We start from the raw sequence: 25,292 nt of genomic DNA, 5'->3' as shown, positions 1-25,292 counted from the left end.
AAAGTCTAACCCAAAACCAAGAAAAGGAAAGGATTACCAAGTAGAGTTATGCATTCAAATAAAGATATTTTCTTAATTCTTATACATGCAAATATATACCTGGTGTCCTGGAAGATATTGCCTCATCCCCACATACTGTGCCTGCAATTTGGTGTTCCAGCTGCTTTTTCACCAAAACATCCAAATCTCTGAAATGTTGACAGCTTCTTGGTGGTGCAGTACATGATGTCATGAGTGAATCTTGTGGTCACAAGTCCCCTTCTCTACCTGTTTTTTTGTAACGTGGGACCCCGGTCCAATGCAATGTAGGATCCCATGCTGGTAGATAAGCACTCTGTAAATTAATGGTTCACAGAAGAGTCATCCACACCTGAATGTGTGTCTGCTCCTGTGAGAACAAATCACTAATGGAGCCAGGATGAAAGCCTCCATTGCAGTCAACTTGTCATCAGTTGTCAGTCAGTCTCCTCAAGGAGTGCTGCCATCCTTGGAGGTACGGAAGTTCTCTGTTGCTGGTAAATTGGACATTGGACAAAGGCAGTCCCTACATCAGCCTTGGTGATTAGAAAGTACCTGCTTATGGGACCATGTGTAGGCTCATCTCTGCCATCGCAGCCACTTCTTTCATGAGCCCATCAAACCAGCTCTAGGGTAGCCAATGACAAACGCTAGCAAATGTCAATCAGCCAGATCATTTTGTCTACTTGAATGTTTACTGCCTCTTCCAAGAAGGAAGTTCCCTGGTGGGTGAACGTGTACAAAGATCTCTGACTTTGGGTCCGCTCCCACATTTTAATATTTGGACCTCCTTGATCATAATCTTCTCTCTTTTTCCCTCCAAGATTTTTACCTGGAGGTCTATATATCTTCAAAGCTCCAACCATTTCTCTCTCCACACAAAATGGTTCATCAGGAGGATTTTCCCTACTACCATCTTTCTAGACTACACCTAAGTCCTTAGTACAGCTGCCATCCATGTGCACCTTGTGCCCACAGGCCAACCCAGTCCATCTGTGACATTAAGCTCATGCTCTTTACTCCTGTATCTATTGGTCATACAATACTCCCCACAGGACCACAGGCACAAACTGAAGAAGGGGCACTGGTCCAACCATGGCAGATAACATCTGGGCTACCTTCTCACACAGTTTGCTTATGACCCAACAGAGTTTTTACCTTCTTCTTTGTGTTAGGAGGAGCAAGGGGCACCAATTTGTCTTTCATTTCAAAGGGGATAACCTGGCATGATGTCTTACTACAGATCTTCAAACATTTTTCAGATATGAAATGTCCCTGAAACTTGGCAAAATTAAACTCCTAGTAGATAATATAAAAGAAAATCTAGGTGATCTTGGATATGACAATGACTTTTTAGATAAAACACTGAAGGTACAAGCATGGAAGAATTGATAAGCTGAACTTCATTAAAAATTAAAAGTTTCCACTCTACAAAAGACAAAGTCAAGAGAATTAGAAGACAAGCCACAGACTGGGAGAAAATGTTTGCAAAAGACACAACTTATAAAGAACTATTATTCAAAACATACATAGAGTTCTTAAATCTCAACAATAAGAAGCTAACAACCTGAAAAACAAGTGGGATGAACTGACACTCTTCAAAAAAGTTAACTCAAATGGATCATGAACCTAAAAGTAAAATGCAAAATTATAACACTACTCCTAGAAAATAATGTAGGAAAAAACCTAAATCACCTTGAATATTGTAATGCCTTTTTAGATCAACACCAAAGATATGATTCATAAAAGAAGTAAGCAATAAGCTGAACTTTATTAAAATTAAAAGCCTCTGTGAAAAACAATATCAAGAGAATGAGAAGACAAGCCACAGATTAAGAGAAATTATTTGCAAAAGGTATGTCTGATAAAAACTATAATCTGAAATATACAAAGTACTCTTGAAACTCAGCAATAAGAAAACAACTTGACCTAAAATAAAAATGGGCCAAATACATTAACAGACACCTCACCAAAAAAAATATACAGATGGCAAAAAGCATAAGAAAAGATGCTACATGTCATATGTCATAAGAAAAATGCAAAGTAAAATAATGAGATACCACTATGCACCTATTAGAATGGCCAAATTTCAGAACACTGACAACACCAAATGCTAGTGAAGGCATGAGCAGTGGGAACTCCCATTCACTGCTGGTGGGAATGCAAAATGGTACAACCACTTTGGAATACAGTTTGGCAGCTTCTTACAAAACTACACATACTTTTTCACACACTTCAGCAATCACGTTCCATACTATTTACCAAGAGGATTTGAAAACATATGTTCATACCCAAACCTGCACACAGATGTTTACAGCAGCCTGATTCACAGTTGCCAAAACTTACAAGTAACCAAGATGTCCTTCAGTGGGTGAATGGATAAATGAACTGTGGTACATTCAGACCATTCAATATATAATTCAGTCCTAAAAAATAAAATAAAAGAAGCTAATGAGCTGTGAAAAAATATGGAGGAAACTTAAGTGCATATCACTAAGTGAAAGAAGCTGACCTGAAAAGGCTACATACTGTATGGTTACAACTATATGACATTCTGGAAAAGAAAAACCATGGAAACAATAAAAGGATCAGTGGTTGCTGGTGAGAGTGGGCAAGGATTAGGGAAAGGAAGGATGGTTAGGTGGAGCACAAAGGATTTTTAGATCAGTGAAACTATCCTTTATAATAGTATATTCCTGACTCTCACTATTTCCTTAAAAGTGAACCAAAACAAAGAGGAATACTGTTGACCACCAACCATTATCTGGAAATAAAATGGATAGGCATTTAAGAAGAACTCACTTGTATTTTTTCCCAAGGTATAATTGACCTACATTACATTAGTTTCGGGTGTACAACATCACTGATATTTGTATATATTATGAAATGATAACCACAATAATTCTCCTTCACAACTATCAACATGCATAGTTACAGAATATTTTTTGTGATGAGAACTTTTAAATCTATTCTCTTAGCAACTTTCAAACATGCATAGAGTATCAGCTACAGTCACTATGTAGTGCATGACACCCTCAGCACTTGTTTTATAACTGAAAGTTGTACATTTTAACCCCCTTCACTATCTTACCCACCCACACCTCCACCCATGGCAACCACCTATCTGTGCTCATATATACGAGCTTGTTTTTGTAACTTTTACATATAAGTGAAACCGTACAGTATTTATACACATTGTTTCTGTCTGACTTATTCCACCTGATATAATGCCCTCAAGATCCATCTATGTTGTCAAAAATGGCAAGATTTCATTCTTTTTATGGCTAAATAATATTCCATTTCACATATGTAACACTTTTCCTCTATCCATTCATCCACTGGTAAAACAGGTGTTTTCCACGTCTTTGAGAGTGTATATAATACTGAGATAAACATGACGTTCAGATAGTTTTTTCATGTTAGTGGGGTCTTTTTTCGATGACTACCCAGAAGTGAAACTGCTAGATCATGTGGCATTTCTGTTTTTAATTTTTTTAGGAAACTCCATATTGTTTTTCACAGTGGCTGCGCCAGTCAGTTTACATTCCCACCAACTACACAATGGTTCCCTTTTCTCCACATTCTCACCAACACTTGTTATTTTTTGTCTTCTTCATAACAGCTATTCTTTTTTTTTTCTTTTTTTCTTTTTTTTAATATATTTATTGATTATGTTATTACAGTTGTCCCATTTCCCGCCCCCCTCACTCGACTCCATCCTGCCTACCCCCTCCCTCCCACATTCCCCCCCTATAGTTCATGTCCATGGATCATACTTATAAGTTCTTTGGCTTCTACATTTCCTACACTATTCTTACCCTCCCCCTGTCTATTTTCCACCTATCATCTATGCTACTTATTCTCTGTACCTTCCCCCCCTCCCCCTCCCATGCCCCTATTGACAACCCTCCATATGATCTCCATCTCTATGGTTCTGTTCCTGTTCTAGTTGTTTGCCTAGTTTGCTCCTGTTTTTGTTTTAGGTGTGGTCATGAATAACTGTGAGTTTCCTGTCATTTTCACTGTTCATATTTTTGATCTTCTTTTTCTTAGGTAAGTCCCTTTAACATTTCATATAATAAGGGCTTGGTGATGATGAACTCCTTTAACTTGACCTTATCTGAGAAGCACTTTATCTGCCCTTCCATTCTAAATGATAGCTTTACTGGATACAGTAATCTTGAATGTAGGTCCTTGCGTTTAATCTTGGGTAATGTAATTATGATGTGCCTTGGTGTGTTCCTCCTTGGGTCCAGCTTCTTTGGGACTCTCTGAGCTTCCTGGACTTCCTGGAAGTCTATTTCCTTTGCCAGACTGGGGAAGTTCTCCTTCATTATTTGTTCAAATAAGTTTTCAATTTTTTGTTCTTCCCCTTCTCCTTCTGGCACCCCTATAATTCGGATGTTGGAACGTTTCAAGATGTCCTGGAGGTTCCTAAGCCTCTCCTCATTTTTCTGAATTCTTGTTTCTTCATTCTATTCTGGTTGGATGTTTCTTTCTTCCTTCTGGTCCACACCGTTGATTTGAGTCCCAGTTTCCTTCCCATCACTATTGGTTCCCTGTACATTTTCCTTTGTTTCTGTCAGCATAGGCTTCATTTTTTCATCTGGTTTTCGAACAGATTCAACCACGTCTGTGAGTATCTTGATAACCAGTGTTTTGAACTGTGCATCCGATAGGTTGGCTATCTCTTCCTCGCTTAGTTGTATTTTTTCTGGAGCTTTGAAGTGTTCTGTCATTTGAGCCTTTTTTTTTTTTTTTTGTCTTGGCGCATCTGTTACTTTAAGGGGCGGAGCCTTAGGTGTTCCCAGGGTGGGGCGGGGTAATGCTGGTTGCTGCCCTGTGACACTGTACGTGGGGGAGGGGCCAAGAGGGGACAATGGCGCCCACTCCCTTCTCCACCAGATTTCAGTCTTTCACTCCAATACCCACAATCAAACTGGGCCCCTCTGGTGCTGGTTCCCGAGTGGGTGGGCTTGTGCACGCCCTAGGCCCCTGTGGGTCTCTCCAACGACCTCTCCTGTGAGGCTGGGAGTCTCTCCTGCTGCCGCCCCAACCCCCACGGGTGTTTTCAATCAGAGGTTTCAGGCTTTATTTCCCCACGCTGGAGCCCTGGGTTGTGTGGTCTGCTTCGATCCCCGCTGTGTGTCCGGTTTATCTGTGCGTGAATGTGGTGCCACAGGGTGCTACCCGCCGCTCTGCCTGCCCCATTCTCCACCACTCTGAGTCCGGCCCTCTGGGCCTATCTGCGCGAATGTGGGGCCGCAGGGTCTGCTAGTGGTCAGACTACCTGCCCCGTTCGTCCCACACTCCGCCAGTCTCGGTCCCGCCACGGCTGCCCGTCTCCGCCCCTCCTACCGGTCTGGATGAATGTTTATTTTTTATTTCCTTGGTGTCGGACTTCCTTGCTGTTAGATTTTCTATCAGTTCTGGTTGTGTGAGGAGGCGCAGTGTGTCTACCTACGCCGCCATCTTGGTTCTCCCATAACAGCTATTCTAATAGATGTGAGGTGGTATCTCATTGTGGTCTTGATTTATACTTGTAAGACCCATAGGTCTGTGGCACATTCCTGAAGATTAGTGATGTTAAACACCTCTTCATTTACCTGTTGTCTATCTTTATGTCTACTCTGGAAAAATATCTATTTAGATCCTCTGAAAATATTTAGTAAAAGAGTTTTTTCTATGAGCTATATGAGCCCTTCATATATTTTAGATATTAAGCCCTTATCAGATATATGATTTGTGAGTATTTTTCCCATTCACTAGTAGATTGCCTTTTTATTTTGTTGTTTCCTTTGCTGTGCAGACGCTTTTTAGTTTGATGTTGTACCACTTACTTATTTTTGCATTGGTTGCTTTTTCTTTTGCTGTCAAATCCAAAAATATATATTTATCCCTAACACTGATGTCAAGGAGCTCGCTGCCTATGTTTTCTTGTGGCCGTTTTGTGGTTTCAGGTCTGACATTCAAGTCTTTAATCCATTTTGTGTTAGTTTTTTGTAAGGTGTAAGACTGGTCAAATTTCATTCTTTTGCATGTGGTTTTCCAGTTTTCCCAGCACTGTACAGTCTGTTTATTAAAGAGAATGTCTTTCCCCACTACATATATTCCTGGCTCCTTTGTCATAAATTAATTGAGAATATGTGTGTGGGTTTATTTCTGGATCCTCTTCTTTTCCATTGATCTATGTCTGTTTTTATGACAATCTCAGTATGCCACAGACCTTGGGTCTTGTGGCCTTTGGTCTTCAAGCCAGATATTTCAAGGGCCTGTGTCTCAGGGCTGGGTGCCTGATGTGGGGTATGAATTCCTCACTCCTTAGGAAAGCTCCAGGTTTTGAGTTCCCTCCTGATTGTGGTCACCATGCTGGGGTGGGGTTTGTGGTGAGAAGGCGTCTCAGCCTTTCCTGCCCACTTTGGTGTGGTTTCCCTCTCATTTGCCCAATGTGAAGAGGTCACTCTGCCAGTTTTTAATTTTTCTTCAGCAGAAATTGTTCCATATGCAGCTGTAGATTGAGTGTGTGTGTGGGAAGAGTGAGTTCAGGACTTCCCTATGTTACCACCTTGAACTGGAACCAGAATTTTCTTATTAATCTGTTCCCTGATGCAATGGGCCACTCCATTACTGCTGATCCCACTACACCCTTTCCAACATGGATCACCAAACAATGTTTAACTTAGAAAATCTCAACTGTGAGAGAGGTTTTCAGTGAAGAAGAGACAGAAAATCATCAGGACTTCTCCTTCACGTGCAAGAGATAATTCGCGCTGAGCATGCCAGCACCTGCTGCCACACACCTGGCTCTCCAGACCACACTGCTGACATTAAGCGATATCTAACTGTGTCATTTGATAAGACTTTCCCAGCTCCTTTCTTGCTTTCTCTCCAATCATAGAAGCTAGCATTAACTTTGTAGCAAGTTTTTACATTTTTCTCATAAATAATATAATTTATATTTGGTTTTGCCATAGTAAATGCGACAGTAGCTAGCTGCAAGTTTGGGACTCATCACTACTTTGAGCAAGAAAATTCACACATCTATACTGCAAATTACTGATTTGTATTTGTTTTAAATCCCTTCTACCTGGCTTATGTAATTATGCAAAGATTCCAAGGCCTTATTCCTTTTTTGACAAAAGTTTATAACACCAATCAGAACAAGCAACAAATGGAACTCTGCACAACAATATCCCATTTTCAGGTGTTTCCCATGCATCCTATTTACATTTTTTTTTCTTGTGCAAAACAGCAACACCTATAGATTTACTTGCTCAACACGTATATATTCCTATTCAGTACTGATGATGAAATTTATTTACTATTTAAGTTTATAAGTTATTAACCATAGGAGTTATTTTACTATTTTTATCACTACTTTTTAATGCCTTAATGAACAACTTTTGTGCTACCAATTCATTTTTGTGGATAAGGACTATTACAAAAACAATAGTAAAACAGTATAATTGCAACTGTAACTAATAAAAATGATCATAGTACATATATTACATGAAAATATTAGGCAAGATAAAGTGACCAATACAATATTCATGGTAGATGGGCATCTTCAAAATGAAATGATTAAGCTATTACAGAAATTCTAGGGAAAACCCAATTCTCACATTTTAAATATGGGAAACATATGTGACTAAAATTATATAATCACCTTTTGCTCTAAAACTACCAAATTTCCCACAGAACTTATGGTACATAAATCACAGCCAGGAGCCTCAGTAGTATCAAGGCCACACTTTGAGCAACACAGTGTCAGCACACAGAGGAGGAGATAATAAAAAAAACAAACAAACAAACACTACAGTGTCTATTTAAAAGGATCTCTGCTGTTGAATTTAAGAAACTGTTTAGTAGTGACAGTATTTCTGTGATAGTATTTTTGAATTTCTGTGATTCAAAAATTTACATTCATCTGAAAAACACAAACTCAGACTTCATGCTGTGCCAGACAGTGAGTGGGATTGGAGGTGAATGTATAACATTATTACTTATTAAGACAACAAGTACAGAAATCAATGGTTTGACTGAATATACTTCTGTGGAAATTATGGTTTGGAAATTGGATCTTATTTTAGATTCAAACCAAATAGAGATTATTTAGTGTTTATGCTTATAGGACTCAAAAATCTTCAGAACTTTCAAAGATAACTTGGAGATCTCTAGCAAAAACTCTGTGGCTTCTACATCCACATATCTATGCTCTTCTGGCATACCTCACAAGTAATAGTGAAGACATCTCCTGAGGCAACCTGGTGAAGTTTTGGACTAGTTTTCAGAAAATAAAATTGTATATCCATGTCACCCAGTATAACTATAAAGGTGTTTTTATATAGAGATATATATATCATTCTCTACTTCCAATCACACCCCAACACTCAAGTGCATTGCTGGATACATCTGTTCTACTTTCTACATGGCAGCCCTTGAAATATTTAAAAACAATGATGATATGTGCCTTTAGTCCTTCTATCTGCTGGCTTGTCATAGTTTCCCAGCCTTTCTCAACTAGTCCTGTCCTCTAAATACATTCTAGTCTGTCAATATCCCACCTAAGTCATTACATCAGAAGTAAGCCCCAGATCCAGGTGTGGTTTTAGCAATACTTAGTAAAGTGGAAGCATCATTTGCCTTTTTTCTGGACAAAAACAATCTTTCCATTAATCTGTTTAATCTGCATTGCTCTGGGGCAGCCACATCATATTGGTGACTCTCACTGAGTCCTCAGCTATTGAATAACTGTAACTGTAAACTTTTCCACATATGAGGCTATAAGCCACTTCTTCTCCATCCTAAACATGTGCAGTGATGTTTTGGACATACATGTTTTCTTTCTGCATGAGTGGAGAAGAATACAGATTTCCTCTTTAAATGTAATGCTAATAATTTCACCCCATCCCTCCATCCTTGCAAGACTTGTCAGGATCCTGATTCCGGCATTGACTGGGAGTCATGCCCAATTTCATGTCTTCTGCATATTTTGTAAAAGACCCCTTCTTTTATACTATACACTTCACTAATAAAAAAATAATAATGAACATGATATGTGAAATATGCCACAATAATGTTATAGAGTATATATATAAAATTGTAACGGGATGCAGCCAAGACTGCCCCAAACGGGTTCGTAATAGGGTCCAGAACTCAGGGTGTCCAGGAAATATAAAAATATAGGATATCCTCACCCCCACAAGACTGAACTGGGGGATGGGACACAGGGGGTAGCGCCATTGAGAGTTATTTTGCATATCAACAATTTGCCAGGTTCAGACCTGATGTGCAAAAATGGTTATATTCATATCTATAACAGCTGGCCTGCTTCACAGATATGTTATGTAGCTGTGGCCATGCTTTTAGCCAGGGAGATGGGAGTGACTTTGACCCATGATGTAACTGGGAGGCTGCTCCCCTTACAGTACCTGTGTGAAAGCTTGGAGATAATTCGCTCCATGCCACAGGGCCACACCTGCCCTGACTAACTACAGCAGCCCAGAAAGGCTGGAAAAATACAGGAGTTCTGGCAGATGTAGTAGATCGTGGGAGGAGTCAGAGATGGGGCTGCAGAGGAAGATTCCCATTGGGATTTAAACCCAGGCACAGCAAACATGCGGGTGGGAACCAGAGTTTTGGGGGCAGGGAGAGGGCACACTATCTTTTGTAACAGTGTCCAGTGCCCTACACAGGTCAATTCTGTAACATAATGACTATCACAGCACTAAGGAAAAGAGAGGTCATTTTGCAACATATAAAAATATTGAATCATTATTTTGTATACCTGAAACTAATATGATGTTATATATCAATTTCATCTCAATTTAAAAAATTGAGACATGCAGGTTAAAAAAAAAGACCAAAAACCTTCCTCTCAGGTAACAATTTATCAGAGCAGCTATTCAGTAGATACCAATGTGCCTCACTATCCCATCATCCAGTTGTTTCTGGCCCCAAAAGAGACAGTGAGAGATGCTGCGATAGTCTTGCAAAGTCCAGCTGCTCTGAGTCTACTACATTTCTTGACACAGTGAACTGGTAACACTGGTGAAAATATGGCTTCCTAGATTGTAGAAAGACAAAGTTCTCCACTAAGACAAAAAAGAGCTTGAGTAAGACTTGGGAGTATCTGAAAAGTATAATTTAGAAGCAAAGCTTATTTCATTAAAATAAAACAAAGAGATTTAAGAATCCAGTTAAAGAATTCATTGAACCTGTGGTTTCTCTAGCAAGCCATGACCTGAGGGGATATGGATGCAGCTGGCTTTTCTTTTACTTAAAATAAACAATTGGCCCAAGTTTGGAGGTTTATGTGAAACAAAGCAGACAGTTTATCAGTCTGAAAGACTGCTTTGTATTCCTCTCAGGTAGGCATGAGAGGGGTATTCAAGCTATAATGAAGACAGCATCCTGTCTCTTGAATGGCTCACATTCTTGTCACCCAATCTAACCTTTAGTTGACTCCTATAGCCCCTACATTTGTACATCAAAACTCACCCTAACCACTAATCCAAAAGAACCTGTGCACCCCAATGTTCATAGCAGCACAATTTACAATAGCCAAGTACTGGAAGCAACCTAAGTGCCCATCAGCAAATGAGTGGATCCAAAAACTATGGTATATTTACACAATGGAATTCTACGCAGCAGAGAGAAAGAAGGAGCTTATACCCTTTGCAACAGCATGGATGAAACTGGAGAGCATTATGCTAAGTGAAATAAGCCAGGCGGTGAGGGACAAATACCATATGATCTCACCTTTAACTGGAACATAATAAATAGAAGAAAAAAGCAAACAAAATATAACCAGAGACATTGAAGTTAAGAACAATCTAACAATAGCCGGGGGGGGGGGGGGACAGTGAGAAGAGGGGATTACAGGAACTACTGTAAAGGACACATGGACAAAACCAAGGGGGAGGGTGAAGGTGGGGGAGGGAGGTGGGTTCAGCTGGGGTGGGGTGGAGGGATGGGGAGAAAAGGCATACAACTGTAATTGAATAACAATAAAAATTAAAAAAAAAAAAACCTCAACCTAACCTTTGGCATAGGTCTCTGAGTTTAAAATGTTTAACCATGGAGAGTGATCTTCATTAGACAGAAGGAAGACCATAGGGAGGAGCTCATGCATTTTTTCCCCAGTCACCAAGATGCACACAGAAGAGAGCTTTAAGAAGCTGCTAGGAATCACAAGCTCACATTACAAGCAGATGACAAATTTAGGGAAGCCAGCAGGTTGGGACATTGGAGAATGAAAGCCCCATCTAAACAGGACAGCAGTTACCCAGTTGCAGCCAACTAGTGCTACATAAGATCACAGGCTCAGAATTCTTAAGTTTTCTGATAATTTTTAAGAGAAGCGAGAAATCTATGTTTTTGTATACTTGATACCCTTGAGCACCTAGAAGAGTAGCAGACACAGCATCAGAGAAAGGAAGCGGGCAGCTGGTTGCTGAGGGATTTGCTCTAAACTGTAGGTGATAGGAAACTAAATTCCTGCATTGCTGACCTTGCTATTGACTAACTGTCCAGGCTAGGAGGAAGCACACACTCTGACTATTACTGCAGCACATGTGATTGCAGTGTCCTCAGGCTGTATACCCTGAAAACATAATCAAATGCTCAAAGGAGACCCACACCACTGGAAAATGGTTGGCATTCCTCTCCCATTAACCTAATAATAGAGAAGATCTCTTAGATGCCAGGCTTTCTTGCCTCCCTTGTTAGTGAAGGAGTGGACACAGGGTACTTTCTACTTCAAAGGCGAGAGTGTGGCCACCTCCCCCAAGAAGTGAAGTTTGGAAGTGAACTTAGAGATTCAATACCCTAACCCTTTGCATTAAAAAAGAAGTTTTTAAAAGAATATCAATAAATATAATTGTCTTAAAGTATATCTTTCAATTAATCAATTTGTGTTAGGTCCTGAAGTAGACTTTAGGGACATAATTATCATTGTAATTTGTGTTCTACCAAAGGAAGACTCTGAAGCAAGTGTTAATGTTTGAGCAATTTATTTGGATGAGAAGTGAGTGAGTGAGAGGAGAAGGCAGCCAATAAAAACAAGGGGGCACTACTGTGGGTGACTAGGAGTTAGACCCGGGGAGCCTCCAAGAAACCTACACCCAGGAATTCCACAGCCTGAGAAGTGAGGGAGCTGAGATAGCCATACACTAATATTGTTATTTTTGGTGGAGGGGTTTTAATTTCTCTGCATGAGTAAAGTGACTTTCTTCAGCTTAAAAATAAAAATCTTAGGCAAAGAGGTGGAAGTCAGCTGGCATGCCTTGAAGGAGTATCTGAAATAGGGATGCAGTACCAACACTGCTCCACTCTTGAATAAGTAAGTGAAAGTCCTACCTTCCAAGCTTATAGATTAATAAGAAGATGTTAGGAAAAAACACAACAAAATATGAATAATGACACATGTGCACATGTATTTGGAAATTAAATTTTCTGAGTGATTTTTGAGTATCAGAATTCAGTATTCATTTAAAAGTGATCGTGCTGAAAGCATAGATAGTATTGAGTACTGATTAAGCAATTTACTCGGTCCTAGCCTTCTCCTCTAAAGTATTAAATTCATAGTGTTTTTCTTTCTTCCTATTATTAATATCCTTTTATCCCTCACTAGTTTCTAATTGTTTACTGTATTTTCTGTGTCATTACAAGCCACCATAAATCCTATTCTGAAACAAAGAGAAAGGAAGAGATTGCAAAAGAGAGCAAATGAGAGAGGAGAGGAGTAAAAGGAAGGAAAATGAGATAATAGAAAGAATAAAGCACAAGTCTTTTTATTTCATGCAGTGGTCCTTTGAGAAGCAAAGTGGGTTTGATAAAATTTGCCTATTTTTCCACTTATATTAATGTGTGGTTTCCTGAATTAAGATTTTAGAAGATTCTTCTTGCAGGGAAATATTTATTCTCCTTTAGAGAGATCCTATTAAATAAGTAAATAAAAAGTAGACAGCTATGTTAGAAGAGTTGATGAAAAAGTTCATACTGGACAGAAAGGATTTAGAAAAGTCTACACAGCTGATCAAATGAACAAGTATCCTAGATCATTTATCTCAAATGATCTGGTTAGAAGAACTATATAAAAATAAAAATGCCTTGAGGAGTGTTGAATTGTTCTTATGAACCCAGAAGGCATGATGATTTAAATAATAACAGACTTGGAAGAAGCACTATGTACTCTTCCCAGAATTGTTTTGATATATGAGGAGATCTGCAAGGGATTTTAATGAGATATGAGGTTTCCATATGGAGGACATTGGCAGGACTGATTCAAAACATGTGCCTATTTGTCAACAGTGGTGTAACTTTTATAAACATTTATGGAGCTGTCAGTGAAGACAAACACTAGTGATTACAAAGAGAGACAGAACTGTAGAGTGAATACAGCATACTAGTTCAGTAAAGACTTGGGTTCAAATCCAGCACTACTGCCTAACACTAGCTGGTTGACTTTGGGCAAGTCATTTAACTTTTCTAAGCTTTATTTCCTAATGTTTAATATGGGGCTAACAACAACACCTAGAATTAGTAGATATTAGTAGTAGAGGATGGCTACCACAATCAAATGAGATGAAAGCTATGCAAGTATTATAAATAATAGTTGTTAACATATTTCTACACTGTCAAATTAATCTAAAAGGTGTTTTGTCTAAGGTCTTAACATAGTTGCTATCAGACAATTTAGGAAGATCTTGAATTATAATCTACATTTTTATACTGTTCCTGTCACAATTCTATGTCTATTGAAACTATACTGTTTCTTTCCTGTCAGCTGCACAAATAAACAATTTTGTGTTTTCTGCATTTGCCATACACAAGGTGTGTAAGACCCTAACTGTACCTCAAACAAGATGCTTGGTATGGCATAGCGTTATAAATTCCCAAAGTCTCTGTGATTGCATGTGCTTATACATGCCAGGGCAATACATCACTGACTATATATGGGCCTCAATTCAAAAGCAATCTATCTGGTTAATATCCCTTGAGTTATACATATACTACCATTACTCCAGAGCCAAGCTGCTTCAGTTTGAACTTATCATATATTTCATAAGTACTAATAACTGAGGTTTTTATGAGCTTATTGGCTTCCTACTCAACTTTAAAAACACATCCATAACCCTCTCTCTATAATCCTGGTATGGTTTGAGTCAATTGTGAAGATTTATGGACTACTTTACTTTGAAAACTAATGTGGGACCAGAAAGGCTGGAAAATTTCCACACAATGCTGATTATATAAAATAAGATAGCAAGCGGCAGAGGAAAGCTCCAAATCTGTTTATTCATCGCTGGCTAATAAAATTTTAATAATGGATTTGCTGAAATGAACCCAACTGTCAGGTGCCAGATCAGCTCTGTTGATACACTGTCTAGGCAGCCAGCTCTGCCAAGTCCTATGTTATCTTTGGCACCAGGTGAGGTATTCTTACATTGGTACACTGGATGTAAGCTAGAAATAGAAAGCAAATAAACCCATTGGTAATTGCATCAAAATGAATCATGATCTTCAAACACCTAATTAGATAGATACTTTATAAGAACACATTAACCAAAATGAGTCTTAATGCATATGTGAAGATAATATTTGTGTCAGTAGTGGCTAACGCAGTCTATCCATGAGATTGCCATTACAGACCACAAACATAGTTAGTTACTTTATTAGAGTCCATGAAATGTTCTTCTTTTGCCCAAGTATGATTAGAGAGTTACACCAAAAATGGATGAGTACAGGACACTTCCCAAACTCCAGTGGGGAGAAAAAAAATTCCTAGGAACTATATTTCTTAATAGTATGATAAAAATCCAACAGTGATATAACAGTACTCATATGTATCTTTTACAGATGCCTTAAGAGTTAAAATCATATATTCTTTACCAATCACTTCCATAGAAAGGTAAAATCTTTTCTGATTATTAACTATTCAAGATGTTTGTGGAAAAAGTTACAGGAATTAATTAAGGAGGTTTTACTTATTTTTTAAGTGGTTTTTACATAGCAATTAGATTCTAATGGTTGTTTTTCTAATAATTTATCAATGGAGTCACTAGAATATATGAGAAATGGAGTGTAAGTTGAAAACTTGCAGCAAAAGCAGCCCATTTCAGAGGAGCAGTCTCTCTGTGCCAGTGTAGAGAAGAGAATGACCCAAGTACAAAAATGGCCTATTCAGAGTTCATTGATTTGGATGTGGTATTTGGCATACAATCCTCCATTCTTATTCAAGTGTTTGGATCAACATGTAACTTCTTAGAAGTGTCCTAGGCAAGCATGTCTTTTTCAACCTAATTCCTCCTAATCTCTAGCCCACTTCCTTCAGACAACAGGATGCCTTTCCTCTCAATGCATCTTAAATCTCGGTCCATACTTGATTCTTAGATTCTAAGATTAAGTTAGAAGCAAATGTAACATAGACTCTTGGGCCTAAATGACCTAATTTACCTCTCTACCACTCAAATTCCCTAGGAAATAGTTCATAACTGCACTACTTCCCAATCCTGCTGGAAAAGCAAAAAGGACCAAGGGAACACATGAATCTCACATTTGGCTTTGGCTGGCCATGTCTGTCCCTGCCAAACCTACATTTTCACTGAGTGGTGAATATTCACAGTTTCCCCTTTTCTCACTTAGTTAGGCCAGACAGCTGTCTAGGTCTAGTTATTATTAGATAAAAGAAGGCTAGCTAACATTGCCAACCTAGACAAAGAAGTCCTAATTCCCTTTAACAAGGCGTATATCCTGACTTCATGAGACATGGGGAACCAGGATGAGGAAAAAGCAGAACTGAGAATTAATTAGAGAAATATATTAGTTTTCCTGTCTCCCCTCACTCTTGATTTTACACTCACTTTCTGTGAGGTGTATTTTTGTTTATATACTTTCATTCATTTTCACAGCCACATATCAAAACTGCTATTTCTAGGATAACTGAAAGATACTCTTTGGGAAGAGCCTATTTTCATACATAATGTGAACAACAGCTAATATTATTTGAGAACTAACCATGTGCCAGGCACTGTACAACATTGTATTTTCAAGCTTCATTGAGATATAATTGATATATGACAACATAAGTTTAAGGTATACACATGATGATATGATATACGTATATATTGTGAAAGGATTACCACAACAATGTTAGTTAACACATCTATCAGCTCACAGAGTTACCATTTGTGTGTGTGGTGAGAACTTTAAGATCTACTCTCTTATCAACTTTTAAGAACACAATACAGTATTGTTAGCTATAGTCACCATGCTGTATATTATTCATCTTATAACTGGAAATTTGTACCATTTGACCATCTTCACCCATTTTCCCTACCCTCTGACTCTGCCTCTGGCAACCAATAATCTACTATCCACTTCTATGGGTTTGGCTATTTTTTAGGTTCCACATATAAGTGAGACCATGCAATATTTGTCTTTCTCTGTCTACCTAATTTCCCATAGTATAATGCCCTCACGGTTCATTCATGTTGTCACATGGCAAGATTTCCCTATTTAATGGCTGAATAATATTCTATTATATATATATACATATCTATACATATACATGCATATATATATAAATAAAATGTGTTTTTATCCAGTCATCTTTTGATAAGCATGTTTCTTCCATATCTTCGCTGTTGTAAATAATGCTTCAGTGAACATGAGGGTACAGATATTTCTTCAAGATAATGCTTTTCTTTACTTTGGACATATACCTAGAAATGGAGTTATAAGGTTATAAGGTAGTTCTATTTTTTGAGGAACCTCCATACTGTTTTCCATAGTGGCTATACTGAACCACCAGCACTTGTTGTTTGTTGGTTTGTTGATAGTAATACTAACAGATATGATATCTCAGTGTGATATTAATTTACAATTTCCTCATAATTAGTGATGTTGACCATCTTTTCTTATATGTATTGGCCATCTGCATATCCTCTTTAGAGAAATGTCTATTAGGGCCCTTGGCCTATTTTGTCATTGGATTGGATTTTTTCCAGTGTTGAATTGTATAAGATTTTTATACATTTTGAATATTAACCCTTTATCACATGGATTATTTGAGAGTATTTTCTCCCATTCAGTAGTCTTTTATTTGTTGTTATGTTTCCTTTACTGTGCAAAACTTTTCAGTTTGATGTAGTCCCATTTTTTTTTCTTTTTCTATTTTTCCTGACTGAGAAGACATACCCAAAAGTATACTGGTAAGAGCTATATCAAAAAGTTTACTGTCTATTTTTCTTCTGAAAGCTTTTTGTTTCAGGTCTTACATTCAAATCTTTAATCCATGTTGAGGTATTTTTGTATACGGTCCAATTTCTTTTTACATGTTTTTGTCTTCTCCCCAGCACCACTTATTAATGAGACTGTCTGTAGTTTATTATAAAGTCTTGCATCCTTTGTCATAGATTAATTTACTGTACAAGCAAGGATATATTTTTGGGCTCTCTATTCTATACCATTGAGCTACATATCTTGTTTTGTTATTGCAGCTGCACACTATAATCTGATATCGGGGAGCATAATACTTCCCACTTTGTTCTTTCTCAAAATTTCTTTGTCATCATGTTCTCTCCACACCAAACTTCTTTAGAAGGACTATTCTGAATTCAGCTGGTTTATAAATCTCTATTTATTTAAGGTCAGCTATTGGAGCCTTCTTAATTTCCTCTAGTAATGTTGTGTTTACCTGATCCTTCATGATAGCTGCATGTTTGAATAAGTGATCTCTTCTTCCTTACATTACAGTTTCGTCATGGTGGGAAAGACCACCAGTGGGCTCAGCTTGGAGTACTATATGGATCTACTGTACATCCACAAGTAGGCAGAGCTTCATATCACAGTCTTTGGTTGACTGATGCCACTGCTCTGAGGTTGAGGGTTTGTGATGGTGCTACTGTCTGGGCTTCATATTCAAGCTGGGCCACTGGGCAGGCTCTCTGGTGGGTAAGGGTGCTTACTGTACTCTACAGTCAGGTAGGGCCCTTAGTTGGACTCTGCATTTATCTGTGGTTGGACAAGGTTGCAGACTGTGTTCCCTGGCAGGATGGTGCCTCTGGCTGAACTCCATGTTCAGACAGGGTCGTAGGCAGGTCTCCATGGTCAGACAGGGTGTGCTCTGTTATCAGACAAAGCCATAGGCTCTGGCCCAGAGTTGGGCAGGGCCTCATGCTGGGATTTGCAATGAGGTAGTCTTCTATCCATGCTCTGCTCTTGGGCAAGGTCCCTGGCCAGGCTCTCAGATTAGATAGGGCCTCCAGCTATGTCCCATAGTTGGGTGAGACTGGAGACTGAGCTCCACGATCAGGCAGGGTCACTGTTCAGACTCCTTGGTCAGGTGAGACTGCAAGCTATGTTCCATGACTGAGTGGGATCACTGGCTGGGCTCCTTGCCTGGTGAAGCTGTAGGCTATGTTCAGCAATTGAGCAAGGTTAGCCTCTACTCCTGGGTGGTATAAGCTGAGCTCCAAAGCTGCCCATGGTTACACTTTAGTTCCTCTGGTTATGTGGGGCTGGAGGCTGAACTTAACAGTTGGACAGGGTTGGTGGTATGGATCCCTGGCCTAGCAAGAAAGATGAGCACCACAGATGCCCAGGCTCTGTGGCCAGGCTTCCTTGCCACACAGGATTGGAGGTTATGTTCCAGAGTTGGGCAGGGCCATAGAATGGGCTTCACTGCCAACCAAGCTCCCTGGATGGATGGGTTGCCAATTCAGCTCTGCAGCTGAGAGCCACTGCCTGAGAATTCTACTTGGGAGCCCCTGCAAACAGAATGGGTCCACCAGGACATGGTTGTTGGTTGCTGGGGGAGTGAGATGTCCACTTCAGGCTCTCTTTTCCCCCTGGAGAAACTGTGGGGGGAGGTGGTCAGGGAAGGGGATGTCAGTGTAGCACTGCACCAGCCTGGAGGAGGGGTGATGTGGTCAAAGTGAGATTAGATGGGTAAGACTCTTACCCATCTAATACAGTCCTTCTCAGTGTCTGAATGCCAGGGGGTGTTTCAATCTCACACTCGGGTAATTGGATCTTCACAGTGGTGCCTTATCTAAACATAGTCATTAGTTTGTCTTTTGGGGGGCAAGGTGGGTGGAATCTGAAGTAGGGAACAAACTATGTCACCATCTTCGTGATATCATTTTCTTGCAATTTTTTAAAATACACATCTCATTTAATAATCACAACAACTTTATAAATTACGTTCTCTTATTATCCCCATTTTACAGAGCAAAAATGGAGGGTTTTGAATAATCATGCAGCTGGCTAGTGAGATAGAATATTTATAAGCTAGGGCCATCTGACTCCAAAACCCATCAGTTCTCTAATGACTGTGGTCCTGCTGTTGCAATTAACAATGAAAAGCAATAAGGGAATGTTATAAAGGACAGATTCTGTACCTAAATTTTAATATTTATTGACTGCTGATTTAGGTAATATTAAAAACTAATATTACCAGAAAAGTAAAATACATTAACATCCAAACAGGGAATATCATATGTCTTCTTGGTTGAGAAGAGAGACATCTGGCTATCATCCTCAAGGTAATAATTTGATGAATGGTTAAATCCAGAACAAAAATCACAAGAGCCTTCACTAAGCAGTGAAGCCAATCATACTTCCCGACTCTGCTTAGCCCTCAAGAATCACAGCACATTCTTTTCCTGGTTTTCTGAGGAAAAACTAAATCATCAAAAGCAGAAATTCCAGCATCATCTGATTAGTCACTAATTTACTCATGGACTGCATTATACAAAGCACTGAAGATAGAAGATTATTAAAATGAGACCCTACTACCCAAAATTTTCAGGGGGGTTGGCAAGCTAGAAGAATAAAAGAAACATTTGCTTTGTGTGTGGTAACTGTGCAAAGAATAGTAGGAACAGGACAATAGACTGATCACCTGTGAGTGAATTGTAAAACACGGCAGTAAGCCATGTGGTATGCATCACTGTGTTTTTATTTCTATCCCCTCTAAATAAACAAGTAAAAATAATAATAACCTTATGGATTTCTTGACACAAAAAAGAGACATGTCATCTTATATTAAATGTTTTTCTTCAGAAAATTATTTCCTGTCACATTGGTCCCATGACATGAGTAGCTTCAGTCTGTACTGTGTAACTGTATCGCATGGGATGACAGAAGCCTACCTACCAGAACATTGCTAACATGGATTTCCCCTTCAATGGAATTCACTTAAGTATGGCTCTGTAATGGGAGAATTTCTGCACCTGAGTTCAGGACCTCCACTTTTCCTTACACACAGGGCAAGTGCTCATCTCCTATTCACCACTCTTGGATCAGTTTTCCAAATCATCACTGTTGCCATGTTTCTTCATTATGATGTGCTTGGTGTCAAGGGATTGTCTTCATTCCAGTTGATATCCTGAGTGGGACACACAAATGTCATGCATATACCCACCCCTACGACTTTTTCCTGCTGCCTCCCTCACATCGTTGGTCAGCTCCTGTTCTCTCTATCCAGCCTTCATGTGCTTGCCATTTAAATTCTTTTCTACTGACTTCAACTCCCTTACTGTCCCTCCTGAACATGACACGTTGGGCTCTACCAGAAAATTACACGCTTGATTGCATCAATTCTTTTCTTACTCTCCAATAATTTCCTGTGTACATGTCCAAATGGCACCTTTATAACAGTAAGAATGATGGGAGGGGGCACCTAATTTATTATCCAACCTGAGAGTGAAAAGGGAGTGTTAATAATTACCCTGATATTTCAGACAAAAACAGGAAATGTTCCAGGCAAGCCACAACTGATGCTCACCCTATATTATTTGCATCTGCCACAGTCCCTAGTGTAGAACTCACATGGTCAATAGTTACTTATTAATTTAATTGCTGGAATTCTAAAAGACAAACAGAAATTTATCTATAGATTTTAGAGTAAATATATTTTGGTTCCATAGTTTTATCACAAGGTTGCTGTCAGTTTTGTATAAGCACAGAAAACCAAAAGGAAGGAATTATGAAGGACAATGCATATTAAAAAGTGTAACTTTATAAAGCAGGTTGTGTAGTACTATTGATCACTTTTAAGTAGTGTGGTGACTTGATCAGCTTGTGTATAAAAATATGTGTTTAGAATGGTAAAAGATAAACTTGGAAAGTTGGAGAATGGAATCAAGGAGACATTAGGCAACTTCTATTACGATAATCTAGAAATGACAAGGGTTTGAACTTGATCAGTGAAGATGGGAGGTGATACAGATTTCATAGATTTTTTAACTTATTGCCTAAGTGTCAAAAGAGAAAGAATCAATATGACTAAGTTTTTGGACTTTAAGGAAAGTCAATGGATATATTCAGAAAATAAAGTTTGCCTTGCAGAAATAATGAGCAAAATGCAGAAGAAGTAGGTATCTACAGCCTCTGTGGGTAGTCTTCTTAACAAGCTCATTTGGCTAGTCCCTACTGTGTATGAATGGGTCTACAGACTCCTACCCCTGGAATCAAGTTTAGGGATAACATCTAGTCCTCTCAAAAAAACTGGGAGCAGGAATGTGGATGTAGTATCAGGTATTTCCTAACACCACCCACTAATGGACCTGGTTCTTCTGGAATGGGAAAAGCGTATTCCATTTCATGATCCAGGCTCATTTCGTGGTTAACTTTGCTTATTCAAGTTAAGCAGCAATCTGTTCCCTTTTTTTTTTACAACTACATATGACTATTGCAGAATCGGTAATGTGATCTGTGATGCTTAGTTGTCATTCTTTTCTAATGTCTTTAATATAAAGAATTTATACATAATAAAATGCTTTTAAATGCATAAGGTCTACTATAGTGGCTGGCCCTAAATGAATGAATGACTATTCAGTCCCTTAAAGAACTTAATATATATCTTAACTGACTATTGTCAATACAACCTAACAATGTCTTCCAGTGAGCATTCAAAATTCAATCTGAATTTAGTTGGAATGTTCAGCTTATGGTATAATTCTAGGTGACCTGACTTCATGTTTTAGAATCTTCCGCTTTTATAAACTGATTCTATAGAAACTGATTTCCTATCAAGTTATAATTTTAATCAGTAATTTTTAAATATTGATGCATATTTCAAATATTATTTTGCAAAATTGCATATTGACCTCAATTTCCTCTTCCCTCCAATGAAAAAGGGACAGCATAGATATGCCTGGGCATTTGTGAGCAGAGTCACACACTTCTCACAATATTCATTCCAAGTTACTTCATCCTGTTGAAATCTGTGACCACTGGGAAGAAAAGAAATCCTTCTATTCCTTAATGTGGCCTAGGACAAACACCTCACAGCAGAAGGGAAAATGGCTACATTTCAAGAAAAGCCAGACTCTGGTTCAGCAAAAAAGAAGTATTAGCTCACTAACTTCTGCTAAGTGGAAGCTATTCTTCCAATATGACTGGAGTTAAACATGTCCTCTGTGGTCTGACAAAATACATAACTAATATGTATTGTCATTTCAGGAGTTCTGGGGAGATCCTTCTGCCCAAAAATAATCTTCATCCATTGCTCAGTCTGTAATGCCTCTAAGAGTATGAAGTTTCTTATAATATAACTAATGACAATGTTTTGCATGTGTATAACTCTGTAAAAGATGACCTAAAATGCATATTAATATACACATGGTTTATACAATACTCTTCTAGAGAGTAGACTTTAATAAAGAGGAAAAAGAAATGCCTTCCTATCTAAAGGGCACCCTTGTTTCAATACTCAGCTAGATGTCTAGATTCTGTGTACAGCCTACTTCTGAAGAATTATGGCTCATATGTCTACCCTCATCATGTATTTCCTACTGTTATTGTGTGTTTATCTTACCCTTTCTGTAAGAATATAAACTCTGAATGTTTGATGGGATATTAAAATTTTTATATTTCCCATGGCACTAGCTCAGTGTCTTATAGATCTAGTTAATGTCCAATGATGATAACTAACATTTATAGAGTTGTAATTGTCTGTCCAGCAGAGTGCTAGCACTGTGGTCTCACTTATATATTTTTATCAGTAATGAACTCATAAAGTAGGACTATTTTTACTTTCATTTTAAGATGCCAAGACTCAGGGCAGGGAAGAGATGTGTTCAAGTCATGCAGCCAGCAAGCAACACAACCAGAATTCAAGACCAGGCACACTGGCTCCCAAGTCCACATGTGTAAGGATGACACTGTGCCACCTCTCAGTATTTGTTAAACCACAGGAAAGAGCACAAGAGCATTGGGTTCTTATGGTCACAGGGGGTGTAAGAAGGCAGCTGATGGTGATGAAAACTGGATCATTTCACTCCAAAGTTCTATTAAGAGTTGGCCCTGTTCAGTGGCATGGGCCCAAAGATTTCCCTCTGTCCTATCAAGGCTTCTTGTATAGGATGAGGACAGGGAGGCAATCATATGCCATGTGTTGTAAAGAAAGAAATCTTGACACAGTGCTTCTGAATGAGCAACTTCTTAAAGAAGGAGGAAAAATTGGTCCCAGAAGAAAATTTGGTTCCAGAAGGAAAAGCCAGTCCAGGTAGTCTTTTTGGATCTGGACAAAATAAAAGAATACTCACTCATCTAAATGATTTTGTTTTCATTTTTGAACCACGCCACATACATTTTCTTACACAAGTAGCTGATGCTCTGCCCATCCGTAGACACAGAACCTGGAATACAGTGTGAAAACTCAGTAAATGAGACAAATACCCAGAGACTCCTCATGCACAGAAGAGTAAATGGGGAGGCAGAGGGGAATGCCACTAGAAAGCTTTTTGGATCATTTGCTAACATATTCATGTGGGCCATACCTCAGGGAACTCCTCCTTATCAGGTCAACCTGCCACATTTGCTTTCAGAGATCCCAGATCTACAGGTATGATGCAACTGCTGAGAACACCATAAAAATATAGGTATACTTTCAAAAATATAACTAAGAAAATAGTATTATATAACTTGTTTCTGGAAGAAAGATTATTCCCTTTTCTGATGAAAAGTCCTTCTACCTTTACCCTTATCCTTCTTTACTGCCCTCTTACCTCCTCATACACAAAATCTAACCTGTATAACGCCAAAGTCCTTTTCTAGACTCCCATGATAAAGAGCAGTCTCCTGTGGTTAGATCCCTATTGTTTGATTGCTGTTTCTAGTGGGAATCAAATGATGGCAAGTTAGGTAATCAGTTTCCATCACCAAACATAACAAACAAAAGGTTGGGGATTTTCCCAGTAGTTCTCAAGCTTGCCCTTTCCTCTTCTCCTTAGTGTGCACTCATGTTTTGCATTATTGATAGGAAAATTATTCAAAAGAAGAAAAGCTTGTTTTATTTAATAGTGCACTGTGGAGCCAATTCTTAGTTTTTGCCTCCAGAGTAATGAGCAAATCTGAACTGTGGCCTAAATCTAGTCAGACCAAAAAAAGCCACAAGGTAAACTTATCGGAAAGGGAGGTGTTGTTACCCAAGTAAATATTTCTTTGGAGAGCAGCAACACCAAAAAAAATTTTAAATAGAGATATGAAGAGAGAAATTCATTAAACCAAAGCAGGTGAATAATCATAGATTTATTTTTAGTTAAAAGAGAAAAATATCTATAAAAAGACTTGAACTTCACCAGGTAAGGCTGACACAGTCAAAGAGCAGATTTAAAACTAGAATATCAGATTGTCTGTACTAGTAGTAACACTTTACAGGTGTCAACACTGTAGCTGGTTCTGGTGTCACCAGAGGGGAAGTAGGGCTCACTTGACTTAATCCCACCCTTGCCTGAGATATTCTGAGAACAGAAACCATTTTTTCTAATTCTGCCTCATTTCTACTACAGCCCCAACCCTCTTGGAATAGCATGTGAATCCCAAGAGAAAGGCAGCTAGTCAACGGTAGAGCTAAAATTCAAACCTATTGTGACTGCAGAGCTCACCAACTTGGCAAACTGTGTCTTAATTTCTTCAACTGTTAAATGAAAATGATAATGATGATTTATTAGCTCTCTAAATGGATTATTATCAGGCTTAAATTACTTAAAATGCAAGAAGCACCTTGAATGATGTCAGACATATTATAAGTGTTCAATGAATACCAACTGCTAGTCTCGTCCCAGGACAAAAGTAAGAAAAAAGAATGCTTTATTTCAGTCAAGGTGCTCAGTCCTAAATTCCCAGGTCATATATTGGATGCAGGATGAATCTCATTACCTGAAAGACTTTAAATAAATGTAGGGTAAAAGTTCCATCCTGTCTACTTCTGCCACAATGCCAAATATACTAGACCAATGGAAGAATGACCACAGGCACCA

The 25,292-nt window shown here is 38.6% G+C and overlaps 1 pseudogene; it reads left to right on the top strand.

The window, feature by feature from the left end:
* The first annotated feature begins 418 nt into the window (after window positions 1–418).
* The window catches only part of LOC112320794 (protein FAM161A pseudogene), a 71,521-nt pseudogene continuing 46,647 nt past the window's right edge, over window positions 419–25,292 (top strand).

Source organism: Desmodus rotundus, chromosome 8, assembly GCF_022682495.2.
Source record: "Desmodus rotundus isolate HL8 chromosome 8, HLdesRot8A.1, whole genome shotgun sequence".
Classification (NCBI taxonomy): Eukaryota; Metazoa; Chordata; class Mammalia; order Chiroptera; family Phyllostomidae; genus Desmodus; species Desmodus rotundus.
This window is presented reverse-complemented; position numbering and strand designations above follow the sequence as displayed.